The sequence below is a fragment of the Sminthopsis crassicaudata genome, chromosome 1 (assembly GCF_048593235.1).
Source record: "Sminthopsis crassicaudata isolate SCR6 chromosome 1, ASM4859323v1, whole genome shotgun sequence".
In the NCBI taxonomy this organism is placed as follows: domain Eukaryota; kingdom Metazoa; phylum Chordata; class Mammalia; order Dasyuromorphia; family Dasyuridae; genus Sminthopsis; species Sminthopsis crassicaudata.
Window position 1 is genome coordinate 527295693 of NC_133617.1, and position 23226 is coordinate 527318918.

Here is a 23226-nt window from a genome sequence, read left to right on the forward strand (position 1 = left end):
TGAATCTAAAATTTAGTTGATTAAAAAAACTCAATAGATTTGTCAATTATGAGATTATTGACAAATTTTAGAGAGCAGTTTTGAGTGAAGTCTGAAGCCAGGTTACAGAGTGATTAGAAAGGAGAGAAAGTGATTCTAGTTTTTTGTCTCTAGACAAGAGTTTGTCTATGAGGACACGAGAAATAAAATAGCTTGATGAGATGATAGGGTCTAGTGAGAATTCCTAAGAACAAAGAGATTTGGGAGTGTTTGTAGGTGGCTGAAAGAAGCCAATAGAGTGAACAGGATACAGGAATCAGAAATCTAGATAAGTTCATCCCTAACATGATCTATAGGTCCTATTTTTATTTCTGGTCAATTTTTTTATTAGGCATTCAAACCAACTAACCTATAAAGGAAAGGTGTAGATGATAGAAAGGAGATTGCTGGTAAGTGGAATAGAATCAATATACATATAAGGGTACCTTTGAGAATGAATGGAATATGAATAGGTGGCAAGAAGTGAAGAGCATAAAAGAAAGGGAATGATTTAAGAAAAGTTTTGAAGATGAAAGTAATTCACTTTTATGCAGCTTTTGATAAAGCTCCTTTCTTACCCCAACCCAATGAAATAAGTGTTTGAAGTTTTGTCTCTGTTTCCAAATCAAATAATTTTTGAAGAAAAAAACTTCTAACTCTTGTTTCATGAACTAAGTTTACCCAGAGTTGCCACATCTCTAATTCTCTAATAAATCATCAACGAATATGTGACCTCATTTGCTTCCTTTTTATTTGGGTAAGCACTCAAATGTTAGAACATTTCTTCTCTTCTATGTGCACTGACCCAGATTTTCATTCTATGGAATTTGGGATTAGAAAATAAAAATACAAAACCTGCTTCCCAAGCTACCATAAACAGTTTACCTAAATATTTACTATTCTATAAAATTAGAATCTAATATAGAATGTATTTTGTCAGTTGTTCAGATATTTACTTTGGCCACTACCAGTTTTTGTTTTTTTTTTTTTTTTGTTTGTTTTTTTTTTATAACACTTGTAGATTTCTAAAGAAAAGATTCAGTGCCCAAGAAGGTCAAGTCTCAAGTTAAATTCTAAACCAAACAACCAGAAGTTGTTGCAGAGGAATTGGATCTGTATTAGAAGAATATTTATTAATGCTGAATTAGCTCATATTTTTCTAGTTATCTACAAACAGTCACCTGAGGTAGAAGAGTATAGCGATCCCCATTTTATTGATGAGAAAAGCAGGTCTCAGAGAAATTAAGTTACTACTACTAGTAAATTGTGGGATCAGGATTCAAGACTCAGATCTCCTGGGGCACTGTTCAGGACTCTTTCCCCACATCACACAGCCTCCTTCATTTATATTATTTTTTTCTCTGTTGCAGAGTACCTTTTTATTCCATGCATGCACATGCTAAGATGTATACTAACTCATGACTAAATGAGAAAAGGGGAGTGGAATTCCTAGCCAAAAGAATTCTGCCTTAAAAATATCCTATAAAACTATCTCTGAGTGAGAATGTCATAATCATCCCACATGGTGATTTCTGCAAATAAATGACCGTTATCAATGACCAAGAATAGGACAGTTATAGGAGAAAATCGGGTAATTTGTTTTAAATAGGAAAATGCTCCTTAATTGGGGGTTCACAAATCCTCAAAGGGACCATGGATAGATTTCAAGGATCCTATGAACTTAGATGGGGAGAAAATTTGCACCTTAAATACTAATTGAAATTTAGCATTTCTTCTTTTTTCTCAAGTATTTTATTTTTCCAAATACATGTAAAATACATGGTTTTTATCATTCATTTTTGTAAGGCTGTGTTCCAGATTTTCCTCCTTTCCTCTCAGCTACCTCCTTTCCAAGGACAACAAGCAATCTGATATAGGTTAAATATGTGCAGTTCTTTTAAACATGTTTCCATATTTATCATGTTGTATAAGAAAAGTCAGACTAAAAGGGAAAAACTAAGAGAAAGGTGCAATGCTTCGATCCACCATAGTTCTTTCTCTGAATTGGATGATATTTTTTATTCCAACTCTATTGGAATTTCCTTGAATCATGCATTGTTGAGAAGAGCCAAGTCTATCATAGTTGATCGTTACAATCTTGCTGTTACTGTGTGCAATGTTCGTCTCCCTTCACTGAGCATCAGTTCATATATGTCTTTCTAGGTTTTTATGAAATCAACCTGATCACCATTTCTTATAAATAATAATATTCCATTACCCATAACATAACTTATTTAGCTTATTTAACCATTCCCCAACTGATGGGTCTCCACTCAATTCCCAGTTTCTTAGCATTTTTTTCAATAATTTGAAAACATCATTCTGAGAAGGGGTCCAGGACTCCAAATGGTTGAAAAATACTACTTTAAAGAGAGCTAATCCAGAGGATTATTTTGAAATCAAAGAAAATAGCAACTAAGTATTTATAGTCAGGGTATTGGGATGTGACTCTAGTCTAAAAGAGTAGTTTTAATTGATATGAACTGGTTTACTTATTTGCTGTGCATGATCTTGGAACTTATAAGCAAATGGAGGTTTAAGGGTAAATCAATTTGAACCCCCCCTCCTAGCTATTTTAGAGAGACTTTAGACTCCCTAAAGAGATCCCATTGATGACATCCAAAATACCTCTGGACTGACATGTCAGAGTTTAGTTTATGACTTTGATCTCTGAGAAATTGCAAATATCTCAAGAAGGATAATACCTTATCAGTTCTTTCCACATTAGTGTGAATGAGTTTATCAGATCTTTCCTGAAGATCATCTATAAAAGCTTTTTGAAAAGATGCTGTACAAATGTAAAACATTATTATAATTTTCAGTTTCCTGTTTTCTTACAACCAAGTTTTGGATGAAGGGAGGAGAGACAGACCAAAAGGACATTTTGGTACTTGAAAGATGTAAGGAAAGATTCCCAGAGAACAAAGTAGGTTCCCAGAAAACAAGTTTATACTTTAAAATTGTAGCCTTGTACATAAACGTACATCATGATGTTGAGGTTCTTAATAAGTATTAAATCATTCAATCATTGTCACTTCACTTAAATACCATATAAAGTATCAAGAAAATTGGCAAATTGGGCCACTTTTAACTGAAAAGGCTTTCCATACCCTTTCTTTCCCTTTCCTTTTCATCCAACTAAAATAGGAAACTTCTGGCCCTCCTGGAAGAAATAAAAACATCTGCAGGGCAGCTGTATCTCCATGATGAAAAGCCTCACTTATTCTTGCCAGTGGCAATAGTTTAACTTGGCCTTTCTCTCCCTCACCTCATCTGCCATTTTGTTTGTATGCCAAAGTGTTGCTTCCTGGCTCTTTATAGGCTGAGAAAAGGTTGAAGGAATGGTTTTTGCTAAGTGACCTTGAGCAAGCTACTTATCTGAGTCTCTGTATCCTCCTGTGCAACACAAGGAATTGGGGTGGATTGCAGATCACCTGCAAAGGGTCCTGAATGCAAAGGTCTAGAATCTAAGGCTCTTTTCCATCCTGCTTTGAGGATTTGGGCAAGTAATTCAGTTCAGATCAAGGCTGCCTGTGTTGTGTTGTAGCTGACGGAAAATAAGCAGGTGTGCAGAAGTAAGAAAGGATGTGATTGCCAATATTGTTAGATTTTACTTAGTCACGTCAATGGAGAAGGGAAGTTTTCTGCTATTTGGGTTTCCACAGGAGCCATCAAGAGTTCTGCCCTGCTACCCCCCTTCCAAGTAATGTGAAAATAATCTGACAGTCATATCATTTGAATCTATCAGATGCACAAAATAATTGGTATATAAAGGGAGAAACAGTGGCCCAATGGAGGGTAAAATTTAAGAGTCCCCCCTTATCATTTGGATAGATCATGTATAATTTTAAAAGCCTCAATTTCCTTATCTGCAAAATGAGCAGATTGTACTATATCTCAAGATTTATAAGATGCTATACATAAAATGACTTTTTTCTTACCTCTGCTTTGTCTAAGAAACTTCCTGGTACTGATGAGGTGAAGTCTAGTTTTCAGGACTCCCGGTATGGGAACCAAAAATATGATGAGGTTTAGGTTTTGGGGTTCCCTTTTATAGGGAACCAAAAGTTCTAGATTTAGGGAACCAAAATGAGATTAGGATTCCTGGTGGTCAGGGAGTTAAATGATAAGATCTAGTGCAGGTTCAGGGTTCAGGGAACCAAATGGAGAGGTTTGGCTCCCCTGCACCCCCTTGGGATTCGGCACAAGGGTAGGGAGTTTTGGGGACTCCCTTCTGGAGGCACAGAGGTTCTCTGAAAAGAAATTTACAAGCCCGAAAACCTAGATTGATAAAAGAGGTTTATTATTGGGATTGGGAAATAAGGTTAGAAATTCTGACAGAGGCATAAGGTGTCGTTTGGGAAATATGTGAGGATAACACTGGAAAAGAATATTATTCCAGTGGGCAGAGGCTTCCTTGGCATAGCATGGCATGTTTGGAACCTCGAAAAGAGAGGATTTTTAGATTGGCTCTTTTATAATAGGAGCTTTGGCTACAAGCTGAAGGGGACTAGTGGGTGGAGTTCAGAGTTGGCTCTATCTATAAACTGGGTTTCAGCTTAAGCTGGAATTTGAGTTGAATGAGTTTCTTTAAATCAATAGTATTGGAATTCTTTTGCTGTGGACAGAACCAACCCCACCTAGATAAGAGAGTGAAACTGTCTAGTTTCCCTTGGGCGGGGTCCCTCACTGAAGCAGAATTGAAGGAGATTTTCTCCTTCAAGAAGTTTTAGAGTTTCAGGTCCCTTCTTCAGGACCATCTTTGTCATGACAGAAAGGGCCTTTAATTTGTACTTAGTGAGAGTTCATCTACTGAAATTTTGAACAGTTTGAAACATCAGCAGAAGAATTTTCTACTATTTGTGAATTTTGTTTCCTCTTACAGAAAACCTCCTGATTTCCCCACAGTTCATAGTTCCTAGCCTAGAACTTTGTATATGTTTTGTACTTTATTTTCTACTTCTCTGTAATAGACCTTGGGTGAAGGAAGACTCCTTATGTTTGTTAGTCTTATTCAAATTAAGAATAATGGAATAAGAATGGCTTGTTATTATATATATATGTTTATATACACACATGTATATAGATACATATATATATACGTACAGCATACACACACACAAATAAAGCTACCATAATCAGATTTCCATAAAAGAACCCAAAATTAAATCTCACTTATATGAAAATGTTTTCCATCACACTCATTATCATTTCTCTTATTTCCCTAATGGCCAGCAGTTATTCATTCAACAAGCATTTATCATGCAACAAGCATTTATTAAATGTCTACTACATTTTGCTAAGCTCTAGGGTTGAAAAGACAAGTTGTTCTGATTCTATTCATTTCATTCATACAAGTCTGCAGATTTCTCTGAACCTATCTATCCCTTTAATATTTTTTGTGGCACAACAATATTTTGTTTACCATAATTTGTTTAGCCATCTTCTAACTAATGGGCACTTAAATTATGTGTTCAGTCATTTTTAAATTGTGTCCTCCTCTTCTTGATTCTAAGTGTCTGAGGCCATATTTGAAGTCATGAAGATGTCTTCTTGTGTCCAGGTTCAGCATTCTGTCCACTGCACCACCTAGCTATTCTTAATTTATAGTCATTACTTAACTTAGTCCTTTTGATAAAACAAAAAATGTCACTTAATATTTCATTTATAATATATATATATATCCTTTCCATCTCTCTTTGATCTTTTTGGGATATCAGTCTATTAGTGTTATCATAGGTCAAAAGACATAGTTTAATGACTTAATGGAGTATAACTCCAAAATGCTTACCAGAATGTCTGGATCAATTCATACTATCAGTAATGTGCTATTCTCTCATGAGCTTTTCAACAACTTTAATTTTCCCTTTTTGTCTTCTTTTCTATCTGCTTTAATGCTAGCTCCTTCTATTGATTATCTCCAATTTATCCTGTATTTATCTTGTTCATCAGTGTTGTTATTGTGTTAACTCTGGTATTAGATTGTGAATTCCTTAAGTGTAGGAATTTCTCTGTGTATGTGTGTGTGTGTGTGTGTGTGTGTGTAAGGGGCATTCTTTGTATGCCTAAACTCAACACAATACCTTAATAAATGTATATTTACTATTGACTGCAGTGTGATTCCAGTTGGAACATCAGAATTGTTTTAATTTGCATTTCTTATTAGTGATTTAGAACATTTTTTGGTGTGGTTGTTGATCACTTAGATTTCTTCTTTTGACAATTTCCTGTTTATCTCCTTTGACTATTTTTTTAAAGTTAATTTTATAATTATAACATTTTTTTTGACAGTACATATGCATAGGTAATTTTTTTTTTTACAACATTATCCCTTGTACTCCCTTCTGTTCCGAGTTTTTCCCCTCCTTCCCTCCACCCCCTTTTCTATATGTCAGGCATTCCCATACATATTAAATATCTTATAGTATATCCTAGGTACAATATATATGTGCAGAACCGAATTTTGTTGTTGTTCTTGTTGCAAAGGAAGAATTGTATTCCAAAGGTAAAAATAATCTGGGGAGAAAAAAATGCTAACAGTTTACACTCATTTCCTTTTCTGGATGTAGCTGATTCTGTCCATCATTGATCAATTGGAATTGGATTAGCTCTTCTCTATGTTGAAGATATCCACTTCCATCAGAATACATCCTCATACAGTGTCATTGTTGAAGTGTATAATGATCTCTTAGTTCTGCTCGTTTCACTCAGCATCAGTTAATGTCTCTCCAAGCCTCTCTGTATTCCTCCTGTTGCTTTGACTATTTTTCAATTGAGAAAAGGCTTTTGTTTGTACATCTTGGAAATCAGACCTTTATCAAAAAAACTTGCTTTATGGTTTTTCTTAGTTAATGAAACTAAGGAACTAAGGAAACCATTGAAATTTAAACATTCTTAGTTTTCTTTGAGGAAAAAGCTTTTTTTTTTTTTTTTTGTCATTAAAATTTTTGTTTACTGTGATCTTCTTTCCAGCCTGTGTTGGGTCAAGAACTCTTTCCCTTGGTTGCGAAAAGTTTTCACTTTCCTTGCTCCTGCATTTTATCATATGCTCTTTTATATCTAAGTCATACATACATTTGGAGCTTATTGTGGTTTGTGTGGTGAAATATTGGTCTAAGCCTAATTTCTGTCACACTGTTTTCCATTTTTTACCTTAAAATTCCTAATCTTAGTTTCTCTGGATAAATTTTATTACTTTTATTTCTAGTTTTTTTCCTAGTATTTTACATGTTTTGTAGGTTACTTTGAATGGAATTTTTCATTGTCACTGATTGCCACTGTTTTTCAATCATCTTTTTGTGTCCCTATGTGGGGTTTGTGTTCTTTACATACATCATGTCATTTTCAGAAAGAAATGTTTCTTCTTTGACTGTTCATTCTCTCAATTTTGTTTTTTCTTGCATTATTGCTGTGACTATATCAAACAGTAGATGTAATAATGTACAATTTCCTGGTGGCCCCTAAATGTATCAGTGTGGCTTTCTGGTCACCTAAGGGCAAAACAAAGATTTACCCAGATGGAACCAGAGCATTTTAGAATTGATAAATATCTGATTGCCGTGCTTATTAGATATGACAGTATAAGAATGGGAGCCTTATTCATCCAAACTAATTGCTGCAGCATCATATTAAAGATCCTTTCGATGCTATTGCTAAGTAAATTTCCTTTTGTTAACTTTTGAATGTGACAAGTGTTTCATTTCATTCTATAGTTAATTGAAACTAAGAAGACTGCTCTGTTAGGTCAGTCCATTATAAACTCCATCCTAAAAGTTTTGGTATATTGCTTTTTTAACCCACTCAATTCTTTAGGATTTATTTTGTCTCCATTTAACTTTAATTTGCTTTTTCAAAAGACTTTATTATAATCATCTTTACCATAATATGGTCGGTAAAGGATATGTTAAATTTTTTTCTTTAAATGACTAGATGTTATGTCATTTGATCCATACAGTATCAAATATTAAGTACTATTTCATTTTCTGTGGTGCTTTTAAACACATTGTAGTTTTCTTATCACTTTTAAACTTGTCTATCACTTTCAACCTGTTATACCTGAGCTTATGATAGCTACCTTTGCTTTTTTGAATTCACCAAAACATAATAAAATCTATTTTAGTTTATTTTTTACTCTGTCAGTCTTTGTTTTAAACGAATTTCTTATAAATCACATTTTGGATTCTGCCTCCTAATCCATTTTTAGTGAATTCATTCAAGATTATGGTTGTGATTGTTAATTTCCCTCCTTATCCATCATACTCTTTTTCTTAGAAGAAATATGATCAACAACAGTAATCAATAATGATTCCCTTCTACATCATCACTATCATCACACTCACCCACTATCAGGGATCCTTACCCATTTTTTCCTTTCTTAATCTCCTGCTTATATTTTTTTGAGTCACTCTCCACTGCTGAAATTTGTCTGACTTGTAACCAGTCCTTCATAGATTTCCTTCCTTTAAACTCCTTCTGCCTCCTTTTTCTGTCCTCATCTATTTCCGGTTTAATGTATTTCTAATTAAGCTACATGTGTATATATGTTCACATGTGTGTTCAACTCTCCTTTGTATGTGAAAAAAGAGATACATGTAATAACCTATTTGTTTCACATGTTCCTCTGTTTTTACTTAAATCTCTCAAAATCCCAAAAAAGGAAAAAGTCAAATCCATTCCCTTCTTTCTCATTTCTTCCCTTGGATTTTCCTTTCTTCTCTTCTTTTCTCTTAAGGCCATTAAAACAGAACAAAACCTCACCCAGTCCTTCTGTTTGCTTTATTTACCTCACTTTTGGCTTTTCTATCTTTTTATAACATAAGTATTTCATCATTGTTTAGCCATTTCAAATTACTCAGATATACTTGCCTTTCCAACTTTTTTACTTTTTTGATTGAATTTCAAATCTTTAAAAATTTTGAGGTATCATTTTGTATCTATCAGATTGGCTAATATGTCAAAAAGGCAAATGAGAACTGTTGGAGAGAATGGAGAAAAATTGGAACACTAACGCAGTGTTAGTGGAGTTGTGAATCAATCCAAACCATTCTGGGGAATAATTTGGAACTATACCCCAAAGGTTATAAAACTGTGCATGCGGTTTGACCTAGCAATAGCACTGCTTGGTTTGTATTCCAAAGGGATCAAAAAAAATATTTATAGCAGCTCTTTTTGTGTGGCAAAGAATCAGAATTTGAGGGGGTGCCCATCAATTAAGGAATAACTAAACAAATTATAGTACATAATGGTGATGAAATATTGTGCTAAAAGAAATCATGATCAGGAAAACCTGAAAAGTCTTACATGAATACATAAAGAAATATATGAATAAAAGACTTACACTGATGCAAAGTAAAATGAGCAGAACCATGAGAACATTGTATACAGTCACAGCAATATTTTATAATCAGTGAATGAATGACTTTGCTATTCTCAGCAAGATCTTTCCAAAGGACTCATAATAAAAAATGCTATCTACCTCCAGAGAAAGAACTGAATGTAGACAAATTGTATTTGTAAAATTTTCTTGTCTTTTTAATAACATAATATGGAAATATGTTTTGTATGACTGAACATGTAAAATCTCTATCAAATTCCTTACCTTCTCAGTGGGGGGAGGCAGGGGGAAAAGGGACAAAGAATATTTTTTTTTTATTTTAAAAAAGAATGGTAATTTTTTTGATATAGTTGGAAAAAATTAAAATATTTTCACTTTTGGTGGTTTTTTTTTTTTGAAGAAAGTGATTAGTATGTTCTATTTTCATTCTTTAATCAGGACAGTTTTTTAATTTATAACTTTTTGAATTATGATAATACTTTTAAAACTTGTCATGGCTTTTTGGGATTCCAATATTTTTTTAATTAGTTCCCCTTGTTTTCTATGTTAGTTACAATTGATAATGAATGCATCTCAGTTATTTCCAGAACTTTCTAATATATATTTTTACCTCATGGAATCATCTAATTCTATTTGCCCTATTCTGTTTTACAGGAAGTCTTCTACTATTTGAGATTTTCTACTTTCTATTCTAAACTATTCTTTTTCAGCTCCAGAGCTTTTTATTTAGTATATAATTTCATATTACATCTCTTTTCCATTTTGTCCAAGTATTCTTAAAATTTTTAGGACTAAAGCCATTTTTAAAATTTGAGATTTTATAGTTCTTGTGGGGTTATTCTCTTCTGTTAAACCTTTTAGATGTCTCTTCACCCATAATAACTTTTTCTTAAGGTTTTATTGCCTTTTGTTTGTTCTTATCTAATGCCTTAATTTCTAGTTCGAGACTTTGGGTCAGGACCAAGTTTGATGTACTCATTCTTAAATAAGGTAGTCAGACCTTAGTTGGTTTTTATTTCTATTGTCTAGGTTCCTAGTGTTAGCTTCCATCTCCCCTAGAACCAGCTTTAGATGCCCTTGGATTTTTCCAGGTTAGACCACTGTAGTGTAATTTAAAGGTTTTCTGAAGCTTTTCAGGTAATAGTATTGTGGATTTCTAGCCCTTTTGAGGCTACTGGCTCTCTGGTTCCCATTCATGCATATGGTCAGAGTACTATGAATTCTGAGCTCCTTTCCTCCCACTGAGCAGTCCAGGTTCTCCATAAACAGAACTACAGGCTCTCCAATAAATCAAAACTATAGGATTCTGGATTATTAACCTAAGCTTACTCTGGCTTTGCTAGCAGAATCTCTTATTCAGTACCTAGTTTCTAAATTGCTTTTTGGTACATTTATGTGTATATACACACACGCACACATATACACATACATGTAAATATATGGGAGAGCAGGACTCCTCTATATTCATGCTGCCATCTTACCTGCAAGTCCTCACTTCATTGTGTGTTTGTGTATTTTTAAAGATACACTAACACAAGTAAAAATGTATGATTAATAGTAATAGTGAATAGTATATTATTAAAAAAAAGTATTTATTGGTATTGCTTACTAATGATCAATGCTAGGGAGAGCCTGAGCAAAATGGACTTTACTGATTATACTCATAGGGTTACCCTTTAAGGGATGGTCTCTAAGAGTGAACATCAAGCAAAGGCAAACTTAAGTAATAAATGGGGCAGGAAGTAGTAAAATGCAAAGAAAAAAAAAAAAAAAAAAAAGGAAGCTATTAGATTTCAAATCCCCTACCAACACAGCACCAATAATACAGTAAATGGTGGAAGACTTTTTTTTTCATTTGATTTTAAGGTGCTGCTTTTTTTTCCAGTGCCCATTATACCCTTTTGCAAGTAAGAAACAAGAAAGAAATGACTAACAGGATGGTTTCAGAAAAGCCTAGGAAGACATCCATGAACTAATGCAGCATGAAATGCACAGAACCAGTCTATATAGTAAAGCAACATTGTATGGAGAACAACTGTGAATGACTTAGTTGTTAGCAATATAATGATCCCATTATATTGTATATATACAATGTGTACATATAGGTGTATATGTTATATATCTCCAGAGAAAGAATTGATGTGCCTGAATATAGACTGAAGCATTTGCTTGCTCTCTCTTTTCCTTCCTTCCTTTTTTTTCCCTTTCTTTTTTTTTGTTTGAATTTTCTTCCATAAAATGACTAATATGGATATATTTTACATAATTGCACATGTATAACATATTAGATTCTTACCTTTTCAGGGAGGGGCAACAGAGGAAAAGATATAATTTGTAACACGAAACAAAAAGAATGTTAAAAAAAATTTTATATGCAATTGGGAGGGAAATAAAATACTTTTCAAACATATGTAAAATGCTTTTCAAATCTTAAAAGTGCTATATAAATGTTATATAAAATTAATTAAATCCTTCCTAATGGGAAAGAAAAACAGGCAGAGTCAGGTCTCCTTAATCCAAGCTAAGCAGAGGTAGTACAATGCGTCCCAGTACTTAGGGAATGCTCAGAATGCTCTGCCTGTTACTAACCCACATGAAGGATTCAACCAAATTGCTTCTACAACTTGCTGACCAGACACTGGAGTGCCCAACTCACTTGCTAGTTTTATAAAGCAAATCTTTTGGTTATAACAGGGTTTACATTAATTTCATGATTCTGGATGATTGATATTTTCTCACCCAATAAAGTTATAGCATTATGTTTAGTTACATTAAATAGGATGGAGTGATTGAGAAGAGTTCACTTTCACTATTTTGCTGAGTAATTTTTGCTGACTTATCTGGATGCTTGCCACAGTTTTCGGTTATATTTCCTGAGACCTGGATCTTTCAGAAAAATAGGAATAGAATTAGAATTAAACTAAGTCTTGGAATTTTCAATGGTTTGACCCATCATATAACAACACTATTTTTACTTTGGTCCACTGTATGATATTGCCTTCTCCTTGAATTTCTATTTGGACAGCAATCATTCTTTAACATTTAGGCAGGGTTTTCTTTCTTTCTTTAGGATCCACAGCTTATCAGAGTCCAGTGCAGTGGACTAAAAACCTTGCTGGTGCATTAATGTTAAGGCAGGTTTTCCCTTTAAGCATTTCCCAGCAAGTCATCCAACCCTGAGAATCAATGATCATCATTGTTTCTTTGTTTTTTTTCTTTCTTATTTCACTTAATTTCTAGAGGGTTTTCTTATATATAGGTTTAGAGCTGGAAGGACATCTAGAACAAAGTTTCTTAAACTGGGTCACAACCCCACATGGGGATCATGTAACTGAATGTGGGGGTCATGAAAAATTTGACAATAGTAAAAGTTTTCTGAATGCTCTATATCCTGTAGCATCAAATATTCTGCCAAGATTTAATTCTTTATATAAAATAATACAATAATTTATATAAATCCATCTCATTAGTATGCAAATTTGTTTTCATCTTTAATAAATGGTAAAATTATATGTATACCAAATAATTTTTAAAAGTAAATTTCTTTATAAAGGATTTATCATCAGTAAATGTATCTGTATACCTGGAATCATATAAATATTTCTGGGAAAAAATTTAACATATGATTTTGATAAATGTGTACCAAATTTATGTACCAACATTACATACCGGCTCTGCTGCTTTTTACTTGTGTGATTGCTGCAAGTCACCTCATTAGATTTTGAGATTCTTGAGTACAGGGTCTACATGTCTCTTTCATATCAAAAAGGTTAAAAGGTGAGGCATCCTTGCAATTTGAAAATCTACATAAATTTTTGACCCTTTGTACCACAGGATTTTGAATTATTGTAATATTAAAAATACCTTGATATTATAGAATATTATACAAATATATAATCTTTATACAAATATGCATTTCTGAGTTCATAAACTTTTTCTGTGTCACTTACTGGCCTTCACTTGTTTGTGTTTTCTTCAAAACTCCTTCAAAATTCTCATTTGATTATGTCGACTTAAAACATATTGAAAGTGTAATGGAGAAAATCTGATGTAGAAGGGATAACTAATTTTTTTGTTCCTTTTTTTTTTTAATATAACAATTATCACAGTATTTGGCACTAGATAGGGCAGTGAATAGGCTAGTGGGCTTGCAATGAGGAAGACATCTTCCTGATATCAAATCTGCCCGCAGATACTTACCAGGTCATTTCATCTTGTTTGTCTCAGTTTCCTCATCTGTAAAATGATCTGGAGAAGGAAATGGTAAATCACTCCAGTATCTTTGCCCCCCCCCCAAAAAAAAAAACCTACCTCAAATGAGGTCATGAAGATTCAAAAGTAACTGAAATGATTGCACAATCTATAATAGTTCTTTAAAAGGAGTTCTTGTCTTTCCATTCCATGGGAAGCAGCCAAGTATTTTTAAGTCAAATGTCCATAAATCCAGTCCTATATCCCCATTGATTGAGGAGCCCAGTAAAATGCCACTATAATTAACAGAGCATGTATTCAAGAGAACCATGAAGGATTGTAGTTCCAGGTGAGAACCAAAAAAACCTTAAGGGCATGTGCTAGTGACATTCCTATACTTCTGTGTCACTTAAATCTCCTTCACTTTTGGTTTCTTAAGTCTCTAAAATGAGGGAGTTGGATTAGGCAATTTAAGAGATCCCTTCAGTTCTAAATCTTATAGTCTTATGAACCTCTATATTAAGGGTTCTTACCTTTTTTGGTGTATCATAGACCTTTCCTCAAAATAATGTTTTCAGTGAGTAAAATAAAACGCATAAGATTATAAAAGAAACCAATTATATCTAATAGTTCTCAATTTAAACAATTTTATTAACATTTTCTAGATAACATTCTTAAAGCTAGACAATACAAGCCCTGATTTGTAATGTCAAAACCAAAAAAAAAACAAAAACAAAAACAAAAAACCTTTTTTAAGTTAATAAAGAACTGCTCTTCTCATGTATTCTGATTTTCATTTATACCCTCATCTTCTCTAGCAGATAATTGCTTTAGTTATTGTCTTTCTCTTTCCTTTTCGTTCTTTTCTCCTCCCCTCTTCCTCTTCTTTTCTTTCTCCTCTCTTGCTCTCAGGCTTCCCTCCCCTCCTTTCCTTCCCTTTCCTTTTTTCCTCTCTCATTTCTTTTCTCTTCTCTTTTCTCTCTCCTCTTCTCCCTCTCATTTCTCTTCTTTTTTTCTCCTCTTCCCTCCCTTCTTCTCTCTTAACCTTCTCCTCTTCTCTCTTCCTCTTCTCCTTTTCCCCATTGCAAATATCTCTCCTGGACAATCTCCCCCTCTAGATTTTCATTCACTCTTTTGTTTCTCTTCCTCCCTCCTTCTCAGTTGTCCTATGCCATTTGTCGTCCATATAACATATCCCCCAACTGTGAGTGTCTCTCTAAAGTTCTGTCCTGGGTTCTCTCCTCTTTCTACAGATTCTCTTGGCGACCTCACCAACTGCCAAGAGTTCAACTATAATCACATCTCTCAGATCTGTTAACTTGCCTTCTCTCTTGAATTCTAATCAGCAATTGCCTGCTGGACATTTCAAGCTGGATGTTTGTCTTGGAGGCATCCCAAATTCAGCAAAACTGTTCTTTGTATCTCCCAAACTTACCCCATTTCTGTCAGGAACCACATCCTTTTGGTCAGCCAGGTTCACAACTTTGATGCTATCCTTAAATTCTCACTTTTACTTACCATCTTTTGTTGTTGTTAAGTAGTTTTTTAGTCATGTCTGTTAGTGAATCTATTTGGGGTTTTCTTGACATAGATACTAGAGTGGTTTGCTATTTCCTTCTTTAGATTATTTTACAGATAAGGAAATCGAGGCAAGCAGGATTAAGTGACTTGCCCAGGATCCCACAGCTAGTAAGTGTCTTGAGGCTAGATTTGAACTAAGATGAGTCTTAGTGACCTCATGCCCAGTCTGTCCTCTACAATTTAGCTTCCTTTCAAATTGTCATGAATATGCTTATTTGGAGAAGAGACCTCCACATTCAATAGAATGTAAGCTCCCAGAGGATGGGAACTGATATTGTTTCATCCAGTTGTTGTTAAATATTCTAGCTGTACAATATCTTTCAAATCTGTCCCCTTCTCTCCACTCATACAGCACCTGAAGAGTTAATGCAACAACTTTTGAATATGGTTCCTTAGCACCTGAACAGTTCAGACCTTTATCATCTCTTAAAGCAACATCCTTCAAATACATTCATCCTCTACACATGTCCCCAGCTCCTACAATAGAGGTCTAACCATGTCAGCTCCCCTATTGCCTCCGGGATAAACTCCAAATGCTCTGGCATTTGAAGCCCTTCACAATCTGGCTCCATCCTACCTTTCTAAGCTCATTGTACAATACTTCCTTTCACCCACTTTTCAGTTCAGCCAAACAGACCTTGTTGTGATTCTTTACACATGACTCCTTTTTCACTTTAACTCCTTTGAATCTCAAATTTACTGCAAAACTCAGTTCAGATGCCTAGAAGAGCCCTTTCTTGACCCTCCCCAAATTACCCTGTTTATTTGTACTTATTTCATAAGAACTGTTATCTCCCCCAAAATAATAGCTAGCATTTATATGGCATTTTGAAGTTTGCAAAATGCTTTGCAATTATCACAACAACCCTGGGAGGAGAGTACTGCTGTAATCCTCTTTTTACAGAAGAGAAAACAAAGACTTAGATATAGAAAATGCCTAGTCTGAGGTCTCATAAGCTAGTAAGTTTCTAAGGCTGGATTTTGAACTTGGGTCTTTTTGACTTCCAAGTCCAGGGCTTTATTCACTTTACCACTCAGCAGTCCCTTTAAATTAATTCTTTGAATGTAGGACCTTTGAGGGCATGGATTGGTTTAGTTTTACTTTTGTATCCCCAGCACTTAGCACATAAAAGGTACTTGATAAATGTTTATTTGTTAGTTGATTGGTTATTCCCCTTAATATTCCCGCATGTCCTATCTTCTGTAGTGTTAACAATCTTTAATTTTGGTAACATTTTCTTTAAAAAAAAGAAATCTTTTGTAGGTGGTTCGGTGAATAGAGTACCAGTCCTGGAGTCAAGTGCACTTGAATTCAAAGCTCAGATACTTATTAGCTACATGAGTTAATAATATCTACATTGCAGAATAATGATAAAATAATAAAATTTGTTGATCACTTTGCAAACCTTAAAGCTGTGTATAAATATTAGTATTAATTTAAAAGTGGTATTATTAGCACGATGCATAAATATTATTAAATTATTATTAATGATAAAAAACTATTAAAGTTTCCTTTTGAATCTTCCATTGGGTTTACATATTTTAAAGTTAAAACCACCAGAAAATTTGAATAAATATGGTGTTAAAATGACCTGTCTTTCTTTTCTACATGTCATTTAAAGACTGTCTCCTTTAGTCTATTGTAGTAGCTTTCTAGTTCTTGTTTCAAGCATTTCTTTTTCCCATTTTATCTTCCACATAATTACATAAGTGATATACTTCAAGTACAGGTCTAACCATGTCACTCTTCTCAAGAAACTTCAGGGACTAGGATCAAATTTCTAGGATCAAATACAAACTTCTGGCATTTAAAATCCTATGTTCTCTTCTAGGCTTAATGAATATCATTCCATTTCACATATTCTGTGGTAACCAAACTAGCTTTGTTTTTCCATCTTCCATTACTATTCCTTCACATAGGCTGATCCCCATACCGAGAATATATTCCATTCTTCTCAATCATGAACTTCAGTCTTTCTTCAAGATTTGGTTCAAATGCTACCATTCACCAGGCCCTTCTTGATCCCCTAATTGTTAGTGTTCCCCTAAAACACCAAAATTGTTTTTACTTTGTAGTTATTTACATTTACTTCTCTATGTACATGATGTTTCTCCTCCCAACAGAATATAAACTTGCTAAGGGCATCTTTAACCTGACAAAAGAAAAATCATTTCTTCAACTAATTATGTCATTTAATACCATAAATATATGGTGGGTTTTTTTTTTTTAAACTATAAATAGCCAATTGTGATGGCTGCGAGGAAACGAGCTATCTATGGTTCTGATCTTTGTCTTTGGCTGGGGGCCAAATGCAGTGTTTCAAGTGCCTCTGTGAAGACTTTGGTTCTTATTGACTGTTTCAATAACTTCTTCAGACTAATGAGAAAGTAAGTAATAGAAATGCTTTGCCAAAGTCTTTCTGCAGCATCTAGTGACCCTGCTTTTCCTTTTCTTTTCTTCCCACTCCCCTAATTTAAAGGAAAAACAGAAGTCTTGTAACAATTGTGCATAATGAATGTTTTAAAAAAAAACTGTCTTCTTTGTACTTGAATCACTGATCTCTTTCAGGAGGCATATAGTATAGATCATAAGTTATCTGGAATCGTCGTTGGTCATTTAAAAGAGAGTTTAGGTCTTTTTCTTAAGTTATTTCTCTTTTTAAATGTTTTATAAATTGTTCTCTTTGTTCTGCTTGTTCTGATTATTTATTTCACTCTGGATCAATTCTTCAGATTTCTCCCAACTTTTTTATTATCCCTTTTGTCATTTATTATGATTTAAAAGTAGTCCATGGCTTCATTTACCATAATTTGTTCAACCACCTCCATTTGTAAGGCTTTTTATATAATCTTATTTGAACCTCCCAACAATCCTGTGTATTACATTATTAATTTCCCCATCTTATAGATGAAAAGACTGAGGGTGTCTGAGGCAGGATTAGAATTCAAGGCTTTCTGATTCCAAGTCCAGTATTCAATTTACTATACCACCATGCTGTCCACATATGTCCTACTCTTGGACCCATTAGAAGCATAGTTTGACTATGGTTGTCTCTAGTAGTGGAGGATTTCATTAACTGGTATAAAGTTTAGGAAGAGCATAACTCAATTTATCTTCTATCATATATACTACTCAAAGGAGCAGTCAAAGGGAGAAGTGGATGTAATAGCTCCCTCTGCAGAAGAGCTTAGTGAAAGATGTTTTACATTTATATATCCAGTGAAATCTGCATGAGTGATTTTTAAAAGCTATATCTTTTCTAAATTAAAGTGGCCCAAACAATGACCAAGTAGATCTTAGCCTGAGGTCTGTAAGTCAGTAAGAGCTAAAATGATAATGGTATCACCTCCCTGATGCCATGGTACTGTTTGAGAACAAAGACAAACAACAACAACAATTTAAGTAATACTTTAGTAGGTTGTAATCATCATTTTAAGGAAAATTTTATTTTGATAAAACAACATCTTTGAATGCAGATCTCATAGAGACAACTGTGTAATTAGAGTAGAAGCCATATGCTTGCTTGAAGGAATTTCCCTACTGGTAATTCCCTACTGTCAATGAAATCATGTCTAGGGAGTCTAGGACAGGAAGAAGAGTGTATTCTAGGTGTGGAAAACTGTTTGTGCAAAAATACAGAGATAACACAGACAGAATGTACCATGCTTCCAGGTCAATTCAATCAACATCCACTATGTGCAAAGTTACAATGTCAGATTCTGGGAATACAAAGATGGAAAAAAAAAATATCTGTGTCCTCAGGGAGACTAGAATATGATAGGACAAGGATGATATAAATACAAAAACATGAAGTAAAATACAAAGGAGAAGACCTCAAAGTAGGAATTTTGGGTCTTTAATCTCTACTGAATCTCCCTTTTAAAGTAATAATTACCTTCCTCACATTAACCCATTCTCACGGTCCACCTTGAGTTGGTTTTTCCTCCTTAGAAACATCCCCTTTCTACTCACTTGTTGATGGCCAAAAAAAGTGAAAAATGGATAAAAGAAGACAATTACCATTTCCTAATAAAGTTTAACCAATGTAAATCACGGGAGGGGAACAACCCTAGAAACTATATTGGCCAGAAAATATTTGATTTCTTTGCCAAGTGGAGAGACAGATGGCTGGGAAAAGTAATGCTAGTTCAGAATGTAGTCGTGCTTAGAACATCTGAATGGTAGAACATGCTTTAGTAGTTGATGAAAAGCACAGTGGAGAGAAAGAAAAGAAAGATTGGTGAAAGACTGAACTGACATACTGTCTTCAGGGCATTAACATGGAAGCATGACCAGGAACAAGAAAAAATTGGAAAAGACCATAAACATTTTTATAATCTCTTTTCCATCAATAATAGTAGATCCATCACAGTTGGACTCTACCATCTCATTACTCAAAAGAAGAGGTGGAAATGACATCAAAGAAAACAAAGATAGGGAAAGCTACTAGACTGTTAGGGGATGTAATTTTAAGGATGTTGAAAATTTACTTTTCAATATGTCTGAAAGATGGGAAGATATTATATGCTTGGAAGCATCCTCAAAGGTCCATGTCAGCTGTATATCAGTAATATTATGAACCTGTAAACATAGTCTATCTTTGTATGCATCAGATAATCTTTTCCTTTAATTTTTTCTGGCAATTGACAGAAAAGTCACTGTGGTTATTAACTCCTGGCAGCTAATCATCTCTGGGGTGATTCTTCCATTGCTGAATATTTCTTCAAGTCTAAGGAATGCAGTTTAGATTAAAAACATATGCCCTTCATTTACTAAACCACATATATGAGAACATAAGCGAAATGGAAAAGTCAGGAAACATATGTATATACTCTTATTTGTTTTCTAGGTGTGGCAAGAACCCTTGCAGCTCTAAATCTGCTATCAGTATAATATGTGCACATTCTTACTTCATCATATTACAAACTTTTGGGGGGATGTGTTATTCAGTCATGTCCAACTTTTCATGATCTTATGGGCTATGGCTCACCAGGCTTTTGGGGACAAACCACTCTATAAACATTTTGAAATGCTTAGATAAGTGTTCAAGGCATTTAAAAAAGTGTCTCATAAATAGTATCTTTAGAGGAAAAGATCCTTATGAGATAATAAAATTGAGTAACTTTTAGCCTGGAAAAATCACCCTCATTTATCACTTTGGACATTTGGAATTCTTAGGGCCACAAAGTTTTTTTTTTTTTCAGATGTGGGGGAAAGATAACCTATAAATTGGTAGTAATATAACTTAGCCTTATTGACTAATTGTACAGGAATCCATTCCCTATAATTGTTTGATGTAGAGAGCGGGACAGTACTTCAGAGACATAATTTCTATCATCACATCAAATGCTACCCAAGTATCTTAGTTCATCTCCTTCCTTTTCACCTTCTTATTAAAGTATTGTCTGTAATAAAGTATTGTAAACTGTCTCTCTTGTTCTAAAATAGTGGAGGTAATCAAAAGCGTAATAACTACTATTCTTTTCTTAATCATTTGAAATGTAGAATGTCCTTTTCCCTGAGAACCCAAGTTCTAAATGCTGCTTAATTTAATTTCCCAGGATATCCCGAATCAGTCCATTTAAACCTTAATGTATCTGAACTTCAAAGAACACAGGCTAACTCTGTTATACATTGGACAATTTATTCATCTATAAAATGAAGGGTTGGTCCCTTTCAACTCAATCACATATCCTGACTGTTGTTTATAACATTTCAAAGGCTAAATTATCTCTATGAAAGCAATATTTATAGCATTATTTCTATGTGAAAATCATAAGATTATAGATAACATGACTTCAGAGATCATCTAGTTCTAAGTTTCTTAAACTTTCCCCACTCACTACCCCTTTTCTCCTAAGAAATTTTTACATGGCCTTGGGTATATAGGTATACAAAATAGGTATACAAATATAGCATTTACCAATAACAAATAATAATTTCACAACCTCCACATTGAATTATGAGACCCTTTATGGAGTTGCCAGCAGTTTACAAAGCTGGCATTTAGCCAAGAAGTAATAAAGTGAATCTCTGAGAAGTTAGTGACTTTGCCCAGGGTCACATAGATAGTAAGTATAACTAGAATTCAAATCAGTCTTCCAATTTCAAAAATAACATTCTTCTGGGGGGGCAGCTAGGTGGTGCAGTGGATAGAGCACCAGCCCTGAATTCAGGAGGACCTGAGTTCAAATCTGATCTCAGACACTTAACACTTTCTAGCTGTGTGTGACCCTTAGCAAGTCACTTAACCCCAGCCTCAGGGGAAAAAAAAAAAAAAAAAAAAAAAAAAGAATAACATTCTTCTACTGCACCATATGAGTCCTTTGCTAGTTGCTGAGATTTTCCAGTATCCAGATGAAAAATCATTTGCGGACCTACCTCAAATGACACATTTGGAAGAGAACCTTAGTTATGGAAACATTAGCTAATTATTTTAATTATTTATAGTTATCCCTTTCCCCATCATGGTTTTGATACATCTTTAAATGAGTATTTGGGGGGAATTTTATGGAAGCTGCAGATGGCAGGTAAAGGTCAGCAGATAACACAGAAGAAAAATAGAAACAAATGTATAAATTATATGGATAGCATTATATATCAACATATTTTCTCTTTTAATATCATAATTATTCAGATTTCAACTCTAGTACCAATGGAAAATTTTTACATGGATTTTCCAGATTGTCTGGGGGTGCCATCTCCCTAATTATCCCTAAGGATAATTCAGTCAGAAGAGAGAACATAATATGATTAGGAGTGCTAGATTTGTAGTTAGGAAACCTGGATTAAAACCCTGCTGTGGACACTTACTTGAGCTCATTTTACTTGAGCTTCAGTTTCCTCAAGTGCAAAATGGGGATAATGATATATGTAGCACCTCACAGAGCTTTTATGAAGCTTAATTAGTAATAATAATAATCACAACTAACATTTATATAGCACTTTAAGGTTTGCAAAACATTTTACATAAGTAAAATTTAACTGTATCCTCACAACAACTCTGGAAAGTAGGAGTTATTAAAACTGAGGTACAATATCCTCTGAACCAAGGATACCACTATTAGGTCTATATGCCAAAGAGACCATGAAAAAGGGAAAAGGATCCACATGTATAAAATTTTTTAAAGCAGCTCTTTTTGTGGTAACGAAGAAGTAGAAATTGAGAAGATGATCATCAATTGGGGAATGGCTGAACAAGTTGTGTTATATGAATATAATGGAATACTACTGTGCTATGCAAAACAATGGGCAGGCTGATTACAGAAAAGCCTGGAAAGACTTAGCATGAACTGATGCTGAGTGAAACAAGCAGAACCAATAGAACACTGTATACAGTAACAGCGAGATTATGTGATGATCAATGATGACAGATTTAGTTCTTTTCAGCAATACAGTGATCCAAGACAATTCCAATAGACTTTGGATGGAAAAATGGCACTTGCCTCCAGAGAGAGAACTGTGGAGATTGAATGCAGATCAAAGCATATTATTTTCATCATTTTTGTTTACTGTTTCTTTTTATTCTGATTTTTCTTTTTTTCTTTCTTTTTTACAATATAACTAATTTGAAAATATGTTTTAAATGATTGTACATGTATTATAAACTATCAGATTGCTTGCTATCTTGGAGAGAAGAGAGGTAAGGGAGGGAGAGAGAAAAAATTGGAACTCAAAATCTTTTTTTGAGTTTTCATCTTTACATGTGAACATGAGAGAGGGGAAAATAAAATGTTATTTGAGGGGTAGGAGTGGGAAATAAATGATGAGCAGGAGGATTTCAGAAAAACCTGGACTTAGATGAACATCTGAGGCTGACTGAAGTGAGCAGAAACAGGGAAACATTGTACACATTAATAACAACATTATGTGATGATCAGCTGTGATGAACTTACTTCTTCTGACTAATGCAATGATGATCCAAGACAGTTCTAAAGAATTCATAATGGAAAAATACTATTTACATCCAGAGAAATCTAAATGCAGATCAAAGCATACTATTTTTATTTTTTGCTTGTTTTTCTCTTTTTCTTGCCTTTTCCCTTTTGATCTGATTCTTCTTTTACAACATGACTAATGTGGAAATAGGATTAATATGATT

At 34.0% G+C, this 23226-nt stretch overlaps 1 protein-coding gene across 2 annotated transcripts in view; it reads left to right on the forward strand.

The window, feature by feature from the left end:
- FRMPD1 (FERM and PDZ domain containing 1) overlaps positions 1–23226 on the forward strand; it is a 127578-nt gene that overhangs the window by 36563 nt on the left and 67789 nt on the right. The gene's annotated exons all lie outside the window — the stretch shown is intronic.